Genomic DNA, 14,924 nt, shown 5'->3' with positions numbered 1-14,924 from the left:
AATTCCCTCCTAAGAGTTAACACAATGCTGGTGTTATTTGGGCATTTCTCTATAAATATTATTGAATAATTCTGTAGTGACAAAGAAGGTATAATGAAAGATCATGAACCTGGGTTCTAATTCTGTTTCAGCCCATTTGTCTGCTGTGTGATCTTGGGTGAGTTGCTTCACTTCTCTGGGCCCCAGTTAAATGGGGATATAATACCCATTCTTCCTCCTATTAAGACTGTGAGCCCCTGGGACAGGAACTGTGTCTGACCTGATTATCATATCAACCCCAAGTGCTTAGGACAGTGCTTGGCACATAGTAAGTGTATAACAAATACCACAATTAATATTATTATTTATAAGGGGCATAGAAATAAGTTATTAGCTTAACAAATACCACAAAAACATTATTATTAATAATAGGAAGGAGAAGAAGAAGATGGAGAAGAACAAAAGTCTTTCTATGTAGAATAGCAAGTAAGATAAATTGTTTCTCAACTACTTCTGCAATACTCTGACTCTACTTCCACTCTCCCTGCGAAATGAATAAGGCAAGGAAACTAGAAATTCTCAAAGTAAAAAGACCCTTTAATTGTTATACTTCTGCAAAGTAGGAAAGGCAGATCTGCTCTTTCTCCTCTTAAGTTTGCAAATAAAGATATCTTATCACATACTCTTGCTTAAGGGAACACACTCACTTCAAGTTTATACAACTCTCTTGATGACTCTTACCTTTATTTAATGTTCCCTCCTCCCTCCCTTCCCTCACCTGTTCCCCCACTTGGAGCCCCCTCCCTCCCCAAATCCTACAGGCTACAGATTTCCCCCCTAATCAAAGTCTTCCTGATTTCCATCTCCTCCAATAAGTCTTCTCCAACTAATTGGATTTGCAATTATTTAAGCACTTTATTCACCCACCCTCAGCCCCACAGCATTTATGTATATAGCCAGAATTTATTTTAATATCTGTCTTTCCCTCTAGACTTTAAGCTCCTTGTGGGCAGGGAAGGTGTCTACCAACTGTTACACTGTACTCTCCCAAACGCTTAGAATTTAGTACAGTAAGTGCTCAATAAATATCATTGATTGATTAATTTCATACAGAAAGATAATCTACCAATAGGCCACGAGCAGGCTCCCTTCATTTCTACTTCCCTGCTCTAGAGTGGGAATCTTGTGAGACTTCTGGGAAGTTCTGAACTTTTTGCCCAGGTGAGTTTGATTTTGAGATGGGAGGGTGGGGAAGGGGAAATTAACGTGGTCTCTCCGGAAGAAACCCCCATAGGTCAGCTCAGGGGGCAATGAAGCAGTGGGCACAGAGGGAGCAAATAAGAAAAGATAATCTCTGCCACCTCCCTAGATTCCATGCCTCTACTGGGTGCCCTGCAAAAAGTCATCCTCTGAATGGTGGTATGGTGACCAAATTCCCCTACCCAGACATTGTCAATGGGATAATTATTTTGATTAGTTTTAGGGCTCACAGTTTTAGTTTTCCGTTCTGATAGGTGTGAAGAGTGAGGAATCGAGATGATTGTTTCTTTTAATTCTGAACTGCTTGACTTAGGAAAAAGGGCCAAAATCAGAAGACAATGTTGCTCTTGAGGGAGAAGGAAAGTTTGAAATGAATGCTCATGAATCCTAGGCAGAAAGGATCATCTTCAAAGATAAAACCCTTCTATAAGTAATGGATTAGCTGGATGAATGGAGTGATGACGTTTGGAATTTGGAGAGCCCAACATTGCATAAAGAAATGTAAAAGAACCAGATAAAAAGGGAAAACTTGAAGATTAAAAGTGGAATCCACCAACAGCATTTACAGACTGACTACTGAGTGCAGAGCACTGTACTAAGCACTTAGGAGTGTCCCATAGAAATATGATAGGAACACAAGAAAATTAGGAATTGGTAATAATCGAGAAGAGGTTTTGCTTTTTTTTAATGGTATTCAAGAGCTTACTATGTGCCAGGTAATGTACTAAGCACTGACATAGATACAAGATAATCAGGGTGGACACAGATCATGTCCCATATGGGGCTCCCAATCTTAATCCCCTTCTATAGATGATGTAACTGAGGCACAGAGAAGTTACGTGACTTGCACAAGATCACACAGTAAACAGGCAGCGGAGTGGAATTAGAACAACGTTCTCTAGGTTAGAATTAGAACCAGGTTCTCTAGGCCACATTGCTTTTCAAAATAAATTGTGATGACTGACAAAATTGTGATGATTGACAGATATGAGGGGAGGATTTTAACCCACTCAACTCTTTCCTCTGCACTCCTGCACCAGTTACGGCCTGATGTAGTCCAACCATTTCTGTACATATTGTCTTATAGGTTCCATTACTTGAGCACTTTCCTTCTATTTGAAAATTATTTTAACATCTTCCTTCCTGCTTAGATCACAAGCTCCTTGCTGACAGATATAATAATAATAATGGGTTTTGTTAGGCGCTTACTATGTGCCAGGCACCGTACTTAACATTAGGGTGGATACAAGCAAATTGGGTTTGTCACAGTCCGTGTCCTACATGGGGCTCAGTCTTAATCTCCGTTTTACAGATAAAGCAACTGAGGCACAAAGAAATGAAGTGATTTGCCCAAGGTCACCCAGCAGACAAGTGGCAGAGCTAGGATTAGGTCCCCAGATTCCTTGGCCTGTGGTCTTTCCCCTAGGTTGGGCTGCTTTACTTGAACTTGAAAGAGGGGTTCTAGAAATTTGAATGAGATTTTGGCCTCCTTTTTCTTGACTCCAGGGTTACTGTTACTTTAGCTCCTCAGAATGCACCAAGACAGATAGTCAGTAGAGCATGACAAATGACCATGTAACATCACACCGTTCCCTGCCTCAAATGGAAAAACGCTGCCAGGAGTAAGAAGGAGCTTGGGGAACTGGAAATATACCTGGCGTTGGATGTGATTAGGCTGGAATTGGGCTGATTTCCCTGAGGCATGGAGTCCTACCAATGTGGAAGCAGGAAACAACATGTGAGCAATAGCTGCCAGAGAAAAAGCAGGCAAGAGCCAAAATACTGGTGTTTTTTGCCGTCCTCTGAATGCCAAGACCACCTTACCAATGGTGAAGAAGCACGTGTAGCTGGAAAGACCAGTGTGAGACTCGCAGTCCCCAGTACACTATGCACATGTAAAGATGAAGCTGTGCTGCTCTATTTGTGGTTTAACAAATGGTGTAAGATGGAGCTGGTCCTGTGTTACTTTTGCCGCCTCGTCTCACAGTCCTATCAGAGCATATGTTCAAAGAGGGGCTCTGTTCTAGATTTCAGGCTCAAGGCTGGCTCAGATAGCAACTGAGGTAAACCATCACCTCTGGGCACTCCTCCATCAGGGTTGGCCAGAAGGGACCTTCAAAGATGGCAGACACATCGGGGCCCTCTTGCCCCCACAGATGGTGATGGGATGGAAATGACTGGTGAATTAGATGCCAGTCAGGGTCTTGGAGTTGAGTTCCCCAGGGTGTTCGGTCAGAGGGCAGAGAAGCCATAGGGGCAGGGCTGATACGGTGGTGGAGAAGTTCTCTTCCACAAAACGTATCCTGTGTTGGCATTATTTTATGCTGCATACACGTGCTGTGTGACATGATGGCATCATATGGAACTTAGAAGGCAGACAGTTCCTTTGCCCCATGAGGCTCAAAATCTAAAAGGCAGCTAGACAAATAATAATAATATTTAAGCACTTACTATGTGTCAACCACTGGGGTAGATCCAAGCTTATCACATTGGACCCAGTCTCTGTCCCACATTGGGCTCACAGTCTTAATCCCCCTTTTACAGATGAAGTAACTGAGGCACAGAAAAGTTGTGACTTGACCAAGGTTATAGAGCAGACAAGTGGAAGAGCCAAGATTAGAACCCAGGTCCTTCTGACTCCTAGTCCTGTGCTTGATCCATTAGTCAATGCTGCTTCTCCTCCCCACTCAGCCATTTCCTCCCCACTTTACATGTAAGGAAACTAGAAAAAGTAAACTGAGACACAGCAAGTTTAAGTGAACTGCACAAAATTGCTCAGTAGGCCACTGAGCAGAGATGGAATTAAGGAATTAAAACCTGTGTAACCTGACTCCCAGTCCCTGGTTCTTTCTACTTGGCCACTCTGGCCTCCGTGTTTTCCTTCTCCTGGACCACAAGATGAGGACTATGAGGAGAATCAGAGAATTAGACGCCCTCTCAGAAGATTCCCAAATCTATTCCAGACTTCACCAAGGGCCTGTGCCCTCCAGTTAACATGGCACTACAAACTCCCCAGGAGAAAGGTACTATGTCTCATAAGAATTATAATAATCATCATATTTGTTAAGCTCTTACTCTGTGCCAACTGCTGGGGTACATACAATATAATCAGGTCAGACACACTGTCCCTGTCCCACATGGGGCTTACAGTCGAAGAGGGAGAACATGCAATCAATTCCCATTTTACAGATGGGAAAGCTAAGGCAGAAAGAAGTTAAGTGACTTGCCCAAGGTCACAGAGCAGGCAAGTGGCAGAGCCAGGTCCTCTCACTCCCAGGCCCATGATCTTTCCACCAGATCATGCTGCTTCACACCATCCAACACAGACAGTGTTTTTTCACTGGTGCAAAGTCAGAAATCTACAGATCCAATCACTTTCCCCACAAAGTTATTTTCTCCCAGTAGCCTGAAAGCTTCTTTAAGTGAAGGATCGGATCTTCTAACTCTGTTGTGCTCTCCTAAGCGCTTAGGACAGTGCTCTGCACACAGTAGGCACCCAATACATACTAAGGATCGACAGATTTAAATCCAACTGCTCACAGTAGCCAAAAGAACTGATTTGAGTCTCTCTTCGAGTCTCTCTTCTTCCTCCTCCTGCCCACTCTCTGGTGGAAGAACCAAAGAGTAGCGAAATGGGCCTCAAACCCGAGGGAGGAGAAAAGCAAAATCGTACAGGGAATGAAAAATTTATCTGTGGAGTCTAGGGGTAAGACAGGGCACTTTGCCTTTTAGAAAAGATATAAAGGTGGTGCTGCCTCTCTATGTAGGGATTTCTGAGTCCCCCACCAATCCAGAAAGGTCAAACGAATCTCAATGACAAGTCCCATCCGTAATCAGTTTGGTCTCCTCCTCCTTTTCCCCAAGTTTGATAAGCCATATGTTATAAATTAGTTTCATGAATTATCTGAAATAAATTAAAACATCTGTTCCCCAAATCATCAGCTTTGAAGGTGAATATTTTGAAGGTGAGAATCCAGGCCAAAGCTAAAGATAGCCTGCACAATGTTTCGGGCATTGATTTATCAGCATCCAACTTCACCTTCTAGCCCAACTCCTCTCGCCCTATTCCCAGGGATCTATCAATGGGCAGAATTGTTTGGTAAGTCGGTTTGTTGTTCATATATAATAGGGGTTGACAAGCACCATAAAAAATGGGAATGAAAAATGTGGTAGGATAAAGATTTCTCTTTTCCTTTTCTTTCTTTGCTCTTAGCCAAATAGATGAGTCTGAAGGCACAAGGGAGATGTGGAATCAGGTAATCTTCCCTTCCTTACTTGCTGAACCTTATCAGAGGTGTACCATCGTTATTATCATTACTCCTGTTATCATAACTAATAATTAATTATTCAGTGGTTACAGTGTGCAAAGAAAAGCCTGAGGTAATTTTCTGAGAATCAAATCAGAATCAAAGGAAATCAACAAGCAGCATGACCTAGTGAAAAGAACATAGGCCTAAGAGTCAGAGGACCTGGATTTGAATGTGAGCTCGTTATTGGGCAGGGATTGTCTCTATCTGTTGCCAAGTTGTGCATTCCAAGCACTTGCTACAGTGCTCTGCACGTAGTAAGTGCTCAGTAAATACTATTGAATGAATGAATGAATTCCGGATCTGCCACTGGCCTGCTGCTTGAACTCTGTGCCTTAGTTTCCTCATCTATAAAATGGGTATTAAATACTGGTTCTCCCTCCGACTTAAACTGTGAGCCCCATGTGGGACAGGGACTGTGACTGACCTGATGATCTTAGACCGTGACCTAACGGAATGAGCACAGGCCTGGGATTCAGAAGGACCTGGATTCTCATTCCAGCTCTGCCACTTGTCTGCTGAGTGACCTTGGTCAAGTCACTTAGCTTCACTGTGCCTCAGCTACCTCATCTTTAAAATGGTGATCAAGACTGTGAGTCCCATGTGGGACAGGGAGTGTGTCCAACTTGATTTGCTTGCATCTACTTATTTAGTAACATCTGGAGCATAGATAATACTTAACAAATACTATTATTGTTATTATTGTTATCATCATCATCATCTTTCTGGGCGCTTAGTAGAGTGCTCAACATATAGTAAGGCAGTTAATAAATCCCACCCACTTATGAGTTTTATTCTTAGGCTATGGCCCACAGGGGCCCACAATCTAAGAGGAAAAGATAGCCATACAAAATAATAAGAAGCGAATTCAATCAGTGAACAAAGAGCATAAAGTAAGATGGGACAGTCAGGAATATTGAGTACAAAATGGGTGACTTATATCGGCCGGCGAAGGGCGGAATAGTTTTCAAGCTTTTCACTCCTCCGAGCAAACAAACAGGCAAGGACGGGGGGGCAAGGGGCACAGGTATGTCTGCAGAGAGGACCCCACCCTCTCATCTACATGATTTCTAGTCCTTCTTCCTTCTATCAGAAAATTCTTCCAGAGTCTGTTTCTCCCATTAATAAAGAGCTCCTTGAGGGCAGGGATCATGTCTACGAACTCTATGTGCTCTCCCAATTGCTTAATACAGTTCTCTGTCCGTAGTAGGCATTTGTGATGATGATGAAAATAATCCTGTCTCTATTCCAGTACTCAGCCTATGCTTTACACGCTGAAAAAATACACAATACCATGACAAACTCTTTCCCTAACTCGATCGGGTTCATGTGACCCCAGTCTCCTACCTGCCAACTTTTCTACTCTATCCTGCTAAGACCCAGAGTGGGAAGGGCAGAGTTATTTTCTGAGCCTAGTGAGGTCCAGTAATATTTCACAGAGCAATCCTTGCTGTAGACTGGATTTATTACCTGGAGTGACACACTGTATGAGTAACTCTGATGAAAACTTCTTTTCCACTGGTAATGATGCCCCGATCCTCTTGGGCTTTCAGCTCAGATGGCATTGAGAATTGGAGGAGAAATTAAATTAAGTTGTATTGGGACCGGAAGAAGATGTCATGAATATGAAGTGGGATGTGGATGGACACAGATGGTTTGTGCTGCTAAAGGCCAACGAGGAGAGGTTGGCCAGGTGGGGGATGGGAGAGAAGGGGAAGGTGGGAGGGTCAAAGAAAAGAGAAGGTGGGCGGAAGAAGAGTGTGTGTGCCAACAAAGCTGCAGATCTGCACCCTCAGAGCCCTGACTCTGTATCCCAAGTCAGTGGCCTGGTGGAAAAAGCCCAGACCTGAGAGTCAGACAATCTGGGTTCTAATCCCGGTTCCACTATTTGTCTGTTGTGTGACCTTGGACAAGTCACTTAACTGTTCTGTGCCTCAATTACTTTATCTAGAAAAATGGGGATTAAATCTTCCCCCAAATTTAGACTGTGAACCCCATGTGGGACAGGGACTGTGTCCAATCTGATTATCTTTTATCTACCCCAGGGCTTAGTACAGTACCTGGCATATAGCACCTAAAAAGAACCATCTTTTAACAAAAAGTACCATTAAAAGAAAAAAAATCCTAGGTTGTAAAGGAGCCAGAGGGAAGGGTGAGATTCTGAAATTTTGCTTCTATTGAATGTTCCCAACTCCCAGGACAGGTTCTGCTTGCAGTAGGGGCTCTGTCAATGCTGAGGCTATGAATGTTGGAGGCTGGAAGTCAGAGGAGAGGAAAAGACAGAGCTAGAGTCCTGGGGTAGAAGCAAGAATATTATGCCACATAATATTAATCAATCGATGGTATTTATTGAGTCCTTACTGAGTGAAGAGCACTGTACAAAGCACTCAGGAGGGAACAGTTCAGAAGGGTAGGTATAGGTGATCTCTGCTCCTAAGGAGCTGACTAGTAAGGGTTTACTCTGTGCCAAATACTCTATTAAGCACTGGGATAGATAGAAGAAAATTAGAATGGGCACAGTCCCCCTGCCGCATGGGGCTCACAGTCCAAGGTGAAGTGAGAACAGTTTAAGCTATGGAATCCCCATTTTACAGATGAGGAAACTGAGGCTCAGAGAAGTCAAGTGTTATGCCCAAGGTCACCTGAAAGCAACTGTGGAGCCAAGAAGAGAATACACGTTCTTTGACTCCCAGACCCATGCTCTAGACTCCTAGACCCATGCACTAGACCGCACTGCTTTTCCAAACACCTAGCATGGAGAACCCCTCTTAGGGTGACACCTGGGGAGTTTCCAGTACTCTATCAGTCTTGGGCTAGGGGAGGGAAGGCAAGCAGAGGCCTACTCATCCCATTCCTAGCTTAGGCAGTGGCTAGCGAGTGGAAGGCAATCTGCTACATGTCGAAACTCACCCGTGCTGCGCAGCAGCGACATGGGAGAAAGTCGAGGGTGGAGATTCAAGTTGACTGAGTGGAAGGAGGTAATGGTAAACCACTTCTATATTTTACCAAGAAAACTTTATGGATCCACTTCCAGAACGATTGCATATGGAGCTGGGGTGTTCTGGGAGAGATGTGTCCATGGCGTCGCTATGGGTCAGAGACGGCAAAAGAAATGACAAGCAAGGAGAAATCTCCCCTGGGTTTGCCCTTGAGAGTTAGACTCTATACAGGCACTGTCTTCTGGGCTGATTGCTGGCCTATTATTTTCCAGAAATGCCTTTCATTAAACTCTGGGGCATTTCTCCCCACATAATAAAAAAATAATAATAATGGTATTTGTTAAGCATTTACTATGTGCCAAGCACTGTTCTAAGCACTGGGGCAGAAACAAGGTAAACAGGTAGTACCACAGTCCCTGTCCCTGTCACAGTCTTAATCTCCACTTTACAGATGAGGGAATTGAGGCCACAGAGAAGTTAAGGGACTCCCCCAAGGTCACACAGCAGATATGTGGTGGGAGCCAGGGTTAGAATCCACATCCTCTAACTTCCAGGCCCTTGCTCTTTCCACTAGGCCATGCTACTTCTCCATCAAAGGAAATTTAAAAGGCCAGCTCTGAGCCTGAAAATGGAAATAAATAAGGAATGAGGAAAGAGAAAGGGGTAAGTCAGGAAATCGCCCGAGCTTCAGTTTTCTCATCTGTAAAATGGGAATAAGATACCTATTCACACTTCCTCTTAAATGATGAGCCCCATGTGGAACAGGAACTGGTTATGATCTGATTATCTTGAATCTCCACCAGTGTCTAGCATAGTGTTGGGCACAGAGTAAGTGAATTTTACTGTGCGGACTCTCCTGAATATGGAGTTTTGTGAGAATGTCACCTGGAAATCAGAAGGACCTGGGTTCTAATCCTGACTCTGCCACTTGACTGCTCTTGGGCAAGTCACTTAATTTCTCGATGACTCATTTACCTCATCTGTAAAATGGGGATTAAGCCTGTGAGCTCCATGTGGGACATAGACTGTATCCAACCTGGTGAGTCACTTAACTTCCCTGTGCCTTATCTGTAAAATGGGCATTAATCCTGCTCCCTCCTACATAGACTGTGAGTCCCACTCTCCTTCAAGCATACTGACTTCCTGCCTTTGAGCCTGAACTCCATTCCCTGCCAGGCCTACTTTTGGCCCCAGGACAGCTGTAGTGGCAGAGATAAGAGATGATGGGAAGGGACACAGTGTCCTCAGAATGACTGCGATGGGCCCCCGAGGGTAGTGGACTACAGCAGAGGCCCCTTGGTGCCCATTTTGATAAAGCATCCCTGGTTACAACACTTAGATTACAATTCAGGGTTTACACTTGGAGGGTTTCCCCTTTTCTCCCTTCCCCTCCCCACAGCGGCTGATGAAGCTATAGTTAGGGCATTTTGTTAAGTGCTTACTATGTGCCAGGCACTGTACCATTCGTTGGGGTAGATGCAAGGTAATCAAGTTGGATACAGTTCATGTCTCACATGGGGATCACAGTTTTAATCCCCATTTTTTCAGATGAAGGAATTGAGGCAAAGAGAAGCAAAGAGACTTACTCAAGGGTCACACAGCAGACAAGTGGCCAGAGCAGGGATTAGAACCCAGATCCTTTAGACTCCCAAGACCAAGCTCTCTCCCCACTAGGTCACTCTGGGGCCAGCCACGTGGTCAAGGAGCAGTGGCAGAGGGAAATGGAGGAAGAAGGCAATGCTTCCAGCAACTAAGGCAGCTTCTATGGGGAACTGATTGAATCCACTAGACTGTAAGTTCCTTGAGGGCAAGGATTGTGTCAACCAACTATATTGTAGTGTACTCTCCCAAGCTCTTCGTACAGTGCTCTGCACACCGTAGAGTAAGTAACACTTGATTGATCACTAGGAGGTTTATTTTAAGGGACAAGAATCCAACAAAGAGAAATATGGGCAAGAGGTTTTTATAGCTTGAGTTACAGAAATCTTATCCCAAAGGGCAGGTGAATAGATCCAAATACCAATGTGTATCGTTGGCAAAGTGAAAGAATGAAATTTCTTTACTTCACTGTCTTATGACTAACGCTTGTGAATTTGCTCCATTTCTCAATTTCATAGTAAATAAATCAAACACATTCCAAACTTAACCTGCTCTTCTAAAGCTTTCCACTTGCATTTCATTAAGCTGTTTTTCCATGCCCCGTGCACAATACAATCAAATCTGGCTGGCATACAAAGTGCATTCTCCCAGAAGATTAAGCCTTGCTTTCCCCAGAATCTTTATCACAGCCAAATTCAATAGCTTGGAAACCCTTGAAACAAGTCCAATAGTAAAAATAAAAGAAAGCCCTTGTGAACATCCATTCAATCAATCTATGGTATTTATTGAGTATCTTTACTCTGTGCAGAATACTGTACTAAGTGCTTAGGAGGCTACAATACAGCGGGGATTAACAGACAGGTTATAGAGGGTGAGAGATAATTATTCAGGGCAAGGGTTAAATCAATCAACCCATGATATTACTAAGTGCCCACTGTGGGTAGAGCGCTGTACTAAATGCCTGAGAGAGTACTAGTGGAAGCAGACACAAATTCCCTGCCCTTAAAGAGCTTTCAATCTAATGAGGGAGGATTTGCACATAGTTGACTTTCAGATTTCCAAACTTAGAGCTATGGGCATAACACTAATAAACAATATAATGATGATATTTATTAAGCTCTTATAATGTGCCAAAATACCATGTCAAGTGCTGGGGTAGATACCAGGAAATCAGATCCAACCTACTCCCTGTTTCCTCACAGTGCTCACAATCTATGAGAAAGGACAGCTGCATCTTATCCCCATTTACTAGATAAGGAAACTGAGGCCAAAAGAGCCATAGAGCACTCAATCACCTGACCCCCTCCTACCTCGCCTCTCTACTACTCCTACTACAACCCAGCCTGCACACTTTGCTCCTCTAATACGAACCTATCACTGTACCTCCATCTCATCTATCTTGCCGCTGATCTCTTGCCCACATACTCTTCTAGGCCTGAATGCCCTCCCTTTCCATATCCGACAGACTATTATGTTCCCACCTTCAAAACCTTACTGAAGTCACATCTCCTCCAAGAGGCCTTCCCTGACTATACCCTCATTTCCCTCTTTCCCACTCATATCTCCGTCACCCTGACTTGCTTCCTTTATTCCACAACCACCCCTCTCAGCCTCAGCCCCACAGCACCATATATTATTTAATTTTATATTAATGTATGGTCCCCTCTAGACTGTAAGCTTGTTGTGAGCAGGGAATGTGATCATTATATTGTTGTGTTGTACTCTGCCAAGCACTTAGTACAAGTGCCCTGCACACAGTAAGCACTTAATAAATGTGATTGATTGAATGAATTGATTAAATGCCTTGTCCAAGATCACACAGCATGCCAGTCACAGCAGGGCCTGGAATCCAGGTCTCCTGACTCCCAAACCAGGCTCTTTCCTTCCCTAGAGAAACGCTGAGGGTTCTGGAGCACCTCAACACACTTCCGCAAAAGTGATAGTTACTGTCACATCCTCTAGACCGTAAGCTCTTTGTAGGCAGGGAATGTGCTCTGCACACAATAGGGGCTCAATAAATACGATTTGAAATGAATGAATAGCCACCATTTTACAAAATACACTGCTTTTGCGTAATCTAGTAGTGGTAGTTATGGTGCTATGGTAGTCATCAAACACTTATTGTTTGTCTTCTGTGCTAAGCAGAAGATACAAGATAATCAGCTTGCAACACAGTCCCTGTCCCACCAGGGCTCACCATCTGACAGGGAGAGGAGCAATTCTGATTTTCTCTCAGGCTTCACCAGTGGCAGTCTTCTACCAAAGATGTGACATGGCACCCTCAGAATAACGCCACCCCGTCCACCAGTACTGGGAGGGTCCCTACCTACTAAGAGCGTCTGCCAATCTTCCCCTCCCTTCCACCACAACCCACCTCACACGTAATCACCAGTGGTTCATAATGATCAGAAATGAGTCAGCCCCTGACAAATCAATGCAACTAAGCCCACGGGGGGATTATATCTTGTGATAATCCAAAGGTAAAGCTAAAGTGGCTGCTGACTAAACCTGCCCTTGACAATAGAATTCGTCATCTTGGGTTAAGTGTCTTTCTGGAACAGATAAATTCCCTATCCCCACTATCTGTCATCGAACTCTGGAGGAGAGGCTGACAAATCACTCTTTTCCTCTGAGAGCAAAAATCTCTCTTCAGTCCCACACTATTGTCTGAGCTCACACTCTTTAATCAATCAATCAGTGGAATTTATTAAGCAGTTACTATGTGCAGAGTACTGTACTAGGCATTTGGGAGAGTACAACATGCAGAGTTGGAATCCGGGTAGATTAATTGTGGGTAAGATTTGTGGGGTTTTAATTTGTGTATTTGTGAACAGGAGATTTTGAGGGTGAAAATCTTATGTGAGGCTAGTGGAAAGAAGTATGGAGCCTGGAGTTCAGATCCTGACTGCTGTGTGACCTTGAGTAAGTCACTTAACTTCTCAGTGCTTCAACTTCCCCAGCTACACCAGGGTTAAGTTGGAATAACATGATGCATTCTTTGACGTCCTTCGATGAAAGGCACCATCTAAATACCGTGTACTCTGCACGCGCAATGGTGTCGAAGGTCAAAGAAAAAAATCTATAATTGAAGTTCACAGAGAATACCAAACCTCATTCTTCCCTAGCACAAACATTTAAAAAGAACTCCTAACAAGTAACCAGTAAATTTTTTTGTAAATTATTTTAGTTTCCATTCTCCTGAGAGTGCTACTGAACAGGGAAATGAATAAAAAACAGAGAGAGCCATAAAGATAAGGAGAAGAGAATTTAGGAAGTCTACTCTCTGGCTAAATCAGGCCCTGAAAACTCTACAGTTGACTGACCTGTGTATTACAGAGGAGAGTGAAAATATGATCCTGTCCCCTCAGCATCCTTGGCAGATGTGTTTCTCAGGAATGGAAAAAGTTACACCCTTACTGAAGACCTTCTCTTCACCACAAAGAGTAATTGAAAACAAGTCGCCCCAGTGGCACCTGACTCTGGCTTGGCATTGGAAATCTAGGGATTTCTTGCAAGGCTGCAGATGTGAAAATAAACAGAAAGAGCTCTAGTTGAGGGTCGGCAGGCCCACCCAACGCAGTGAGCAGCAGGGTACTCAGTGAGAGGCCAAATCCACCCCAGAACCAATAGTTCCAGGAATTTAGTCCTGTTGGGGAAGGCTTAAAGACAAAATAACTGAGAAGCAGCATGGCCTAGTGGAGGGAACACGGACCTGGGTTCTAGTCCTGGCTCTGCCACTTGTCTGCTGGGTAACCTTGGGCAAGTCACTTCACTTTCTGAGCCTCAGTTCCCTCATCTTTGGGATGTAGATTAAGACTTTTATACCTATATGGGACATGTACTGTGCCCAACCTGATTAGCTTGTCCAACTATTATTACTACTATTATTACTAGCTGTGTCCAACCTGATCTACTTCAGTGCTTAGAACAGTACTTAGCACATAATAAGTGCTTAACAAATACCATAAAAAACAACTGCACAGATGAGTTCCTTTATAGCCACCATCAACACTTACGTGCATACATCTATTCAATTTTTCAAGTATTTTTTCCATTCTCCTACCTCTAAATATTTTCATGTTTGCTTCCCCATTAAAGTGTAAGGTTCTTGTGGGCAGGGAATGTTTCTTTATTTTTTTTCATGCTTCCCAAGTGCCTTAGTCCCCTCTCAGGGTCGCATCTGGAGAATTTCCAGGACTCTACCAGTCTCGACTACCGGAGGGAAACTCAAGAAGAGGCCCGTCCATTCCATTCCTAGCTTGGGCAGTGGCTAGCGAGGGGAAGGCAATCTGCTACAAGTCAAAACTCACCTGTGCTAGGCAGCAGTGGCATGGGACAGAGTCGAGGGCAGAGACTCAATTTGACTGTGCGGAAGAAGGAAGTGATAAACCACTTCAGGATTTTTACCAAGAAAACTCTATGGATACAGTATCACGATGATTGCTGATGGATGTGGGGTGTTCTGGGCGAGATATGTCTATAGCGTCACTATGGGTCAGAGACGACTCGATGTCATAAGACAAGACAAGTGCCTTAGTACAGTTCTCTGGGCATGCTCAGTGAAGACTATTATTATTATTAGTTCCACTCTTTAACCAATACTCCCTTCCTCTCCCCTTCCTTCCCACTACACTGACTGACTTTTCCCCAACTCCCATCCTATGCGGAGACAACCACAAGTGACTCATGGGCGATTTAGCCCCAGTGCTCTCTATCCATGGATGGTAACCATTAGCAGCCACCCCTCAGTTCCAGGTGATGTTCCCTAAACATCTGATATTTCCTCTGTACACATGCCAGCTTCCTCCTCCTTGACCTCACTGTCCTCCTCACCTTCAAT

At 43.9% G+C, this 14,924-nt stretch overlaps 1 non-coding gene across 1 annotated transcript; it reads left to right on the top strand.

The window, feature by feature from the left end:
* The first annotated feature begins 14,246 nt into the window (after positions 1-14,246).
* Positions 14,247-14,384, top strand: LOC114816020. Its single transcript, XR_003763797.1, has one exon. It is a non-coding gene; the product is annotated as a small nucleolar RNA SNORA7 (small nucleolar RNA).
* The last annotated feature ends 540 nt before the right edge of the window (positions 14,385-14,924 follow it).

Source organism: Ornithorhynchus anatinus, chromosome 1 (assembly GCF_004115215.2).
Source record: "Ornithorhynchus anatinus isolate Pmale09 chromosome 1, mOrnAna1.pri.v4, whole genome shotgun sequence".
Classification (NCBI taxonomy): domain Eukaryota; kingdom Metazoa; phylum Chordata; class Mammalia; order Monotremata; family Ornithorhynchidae; genus Ornithorhynchus; species Ornithorhynchus anatinus.
The sequence above is the reverse complement of the archived record's forward strand: the minus strand, read 5'-3'. Positions and strand labels throughout refer to the sequence as shown.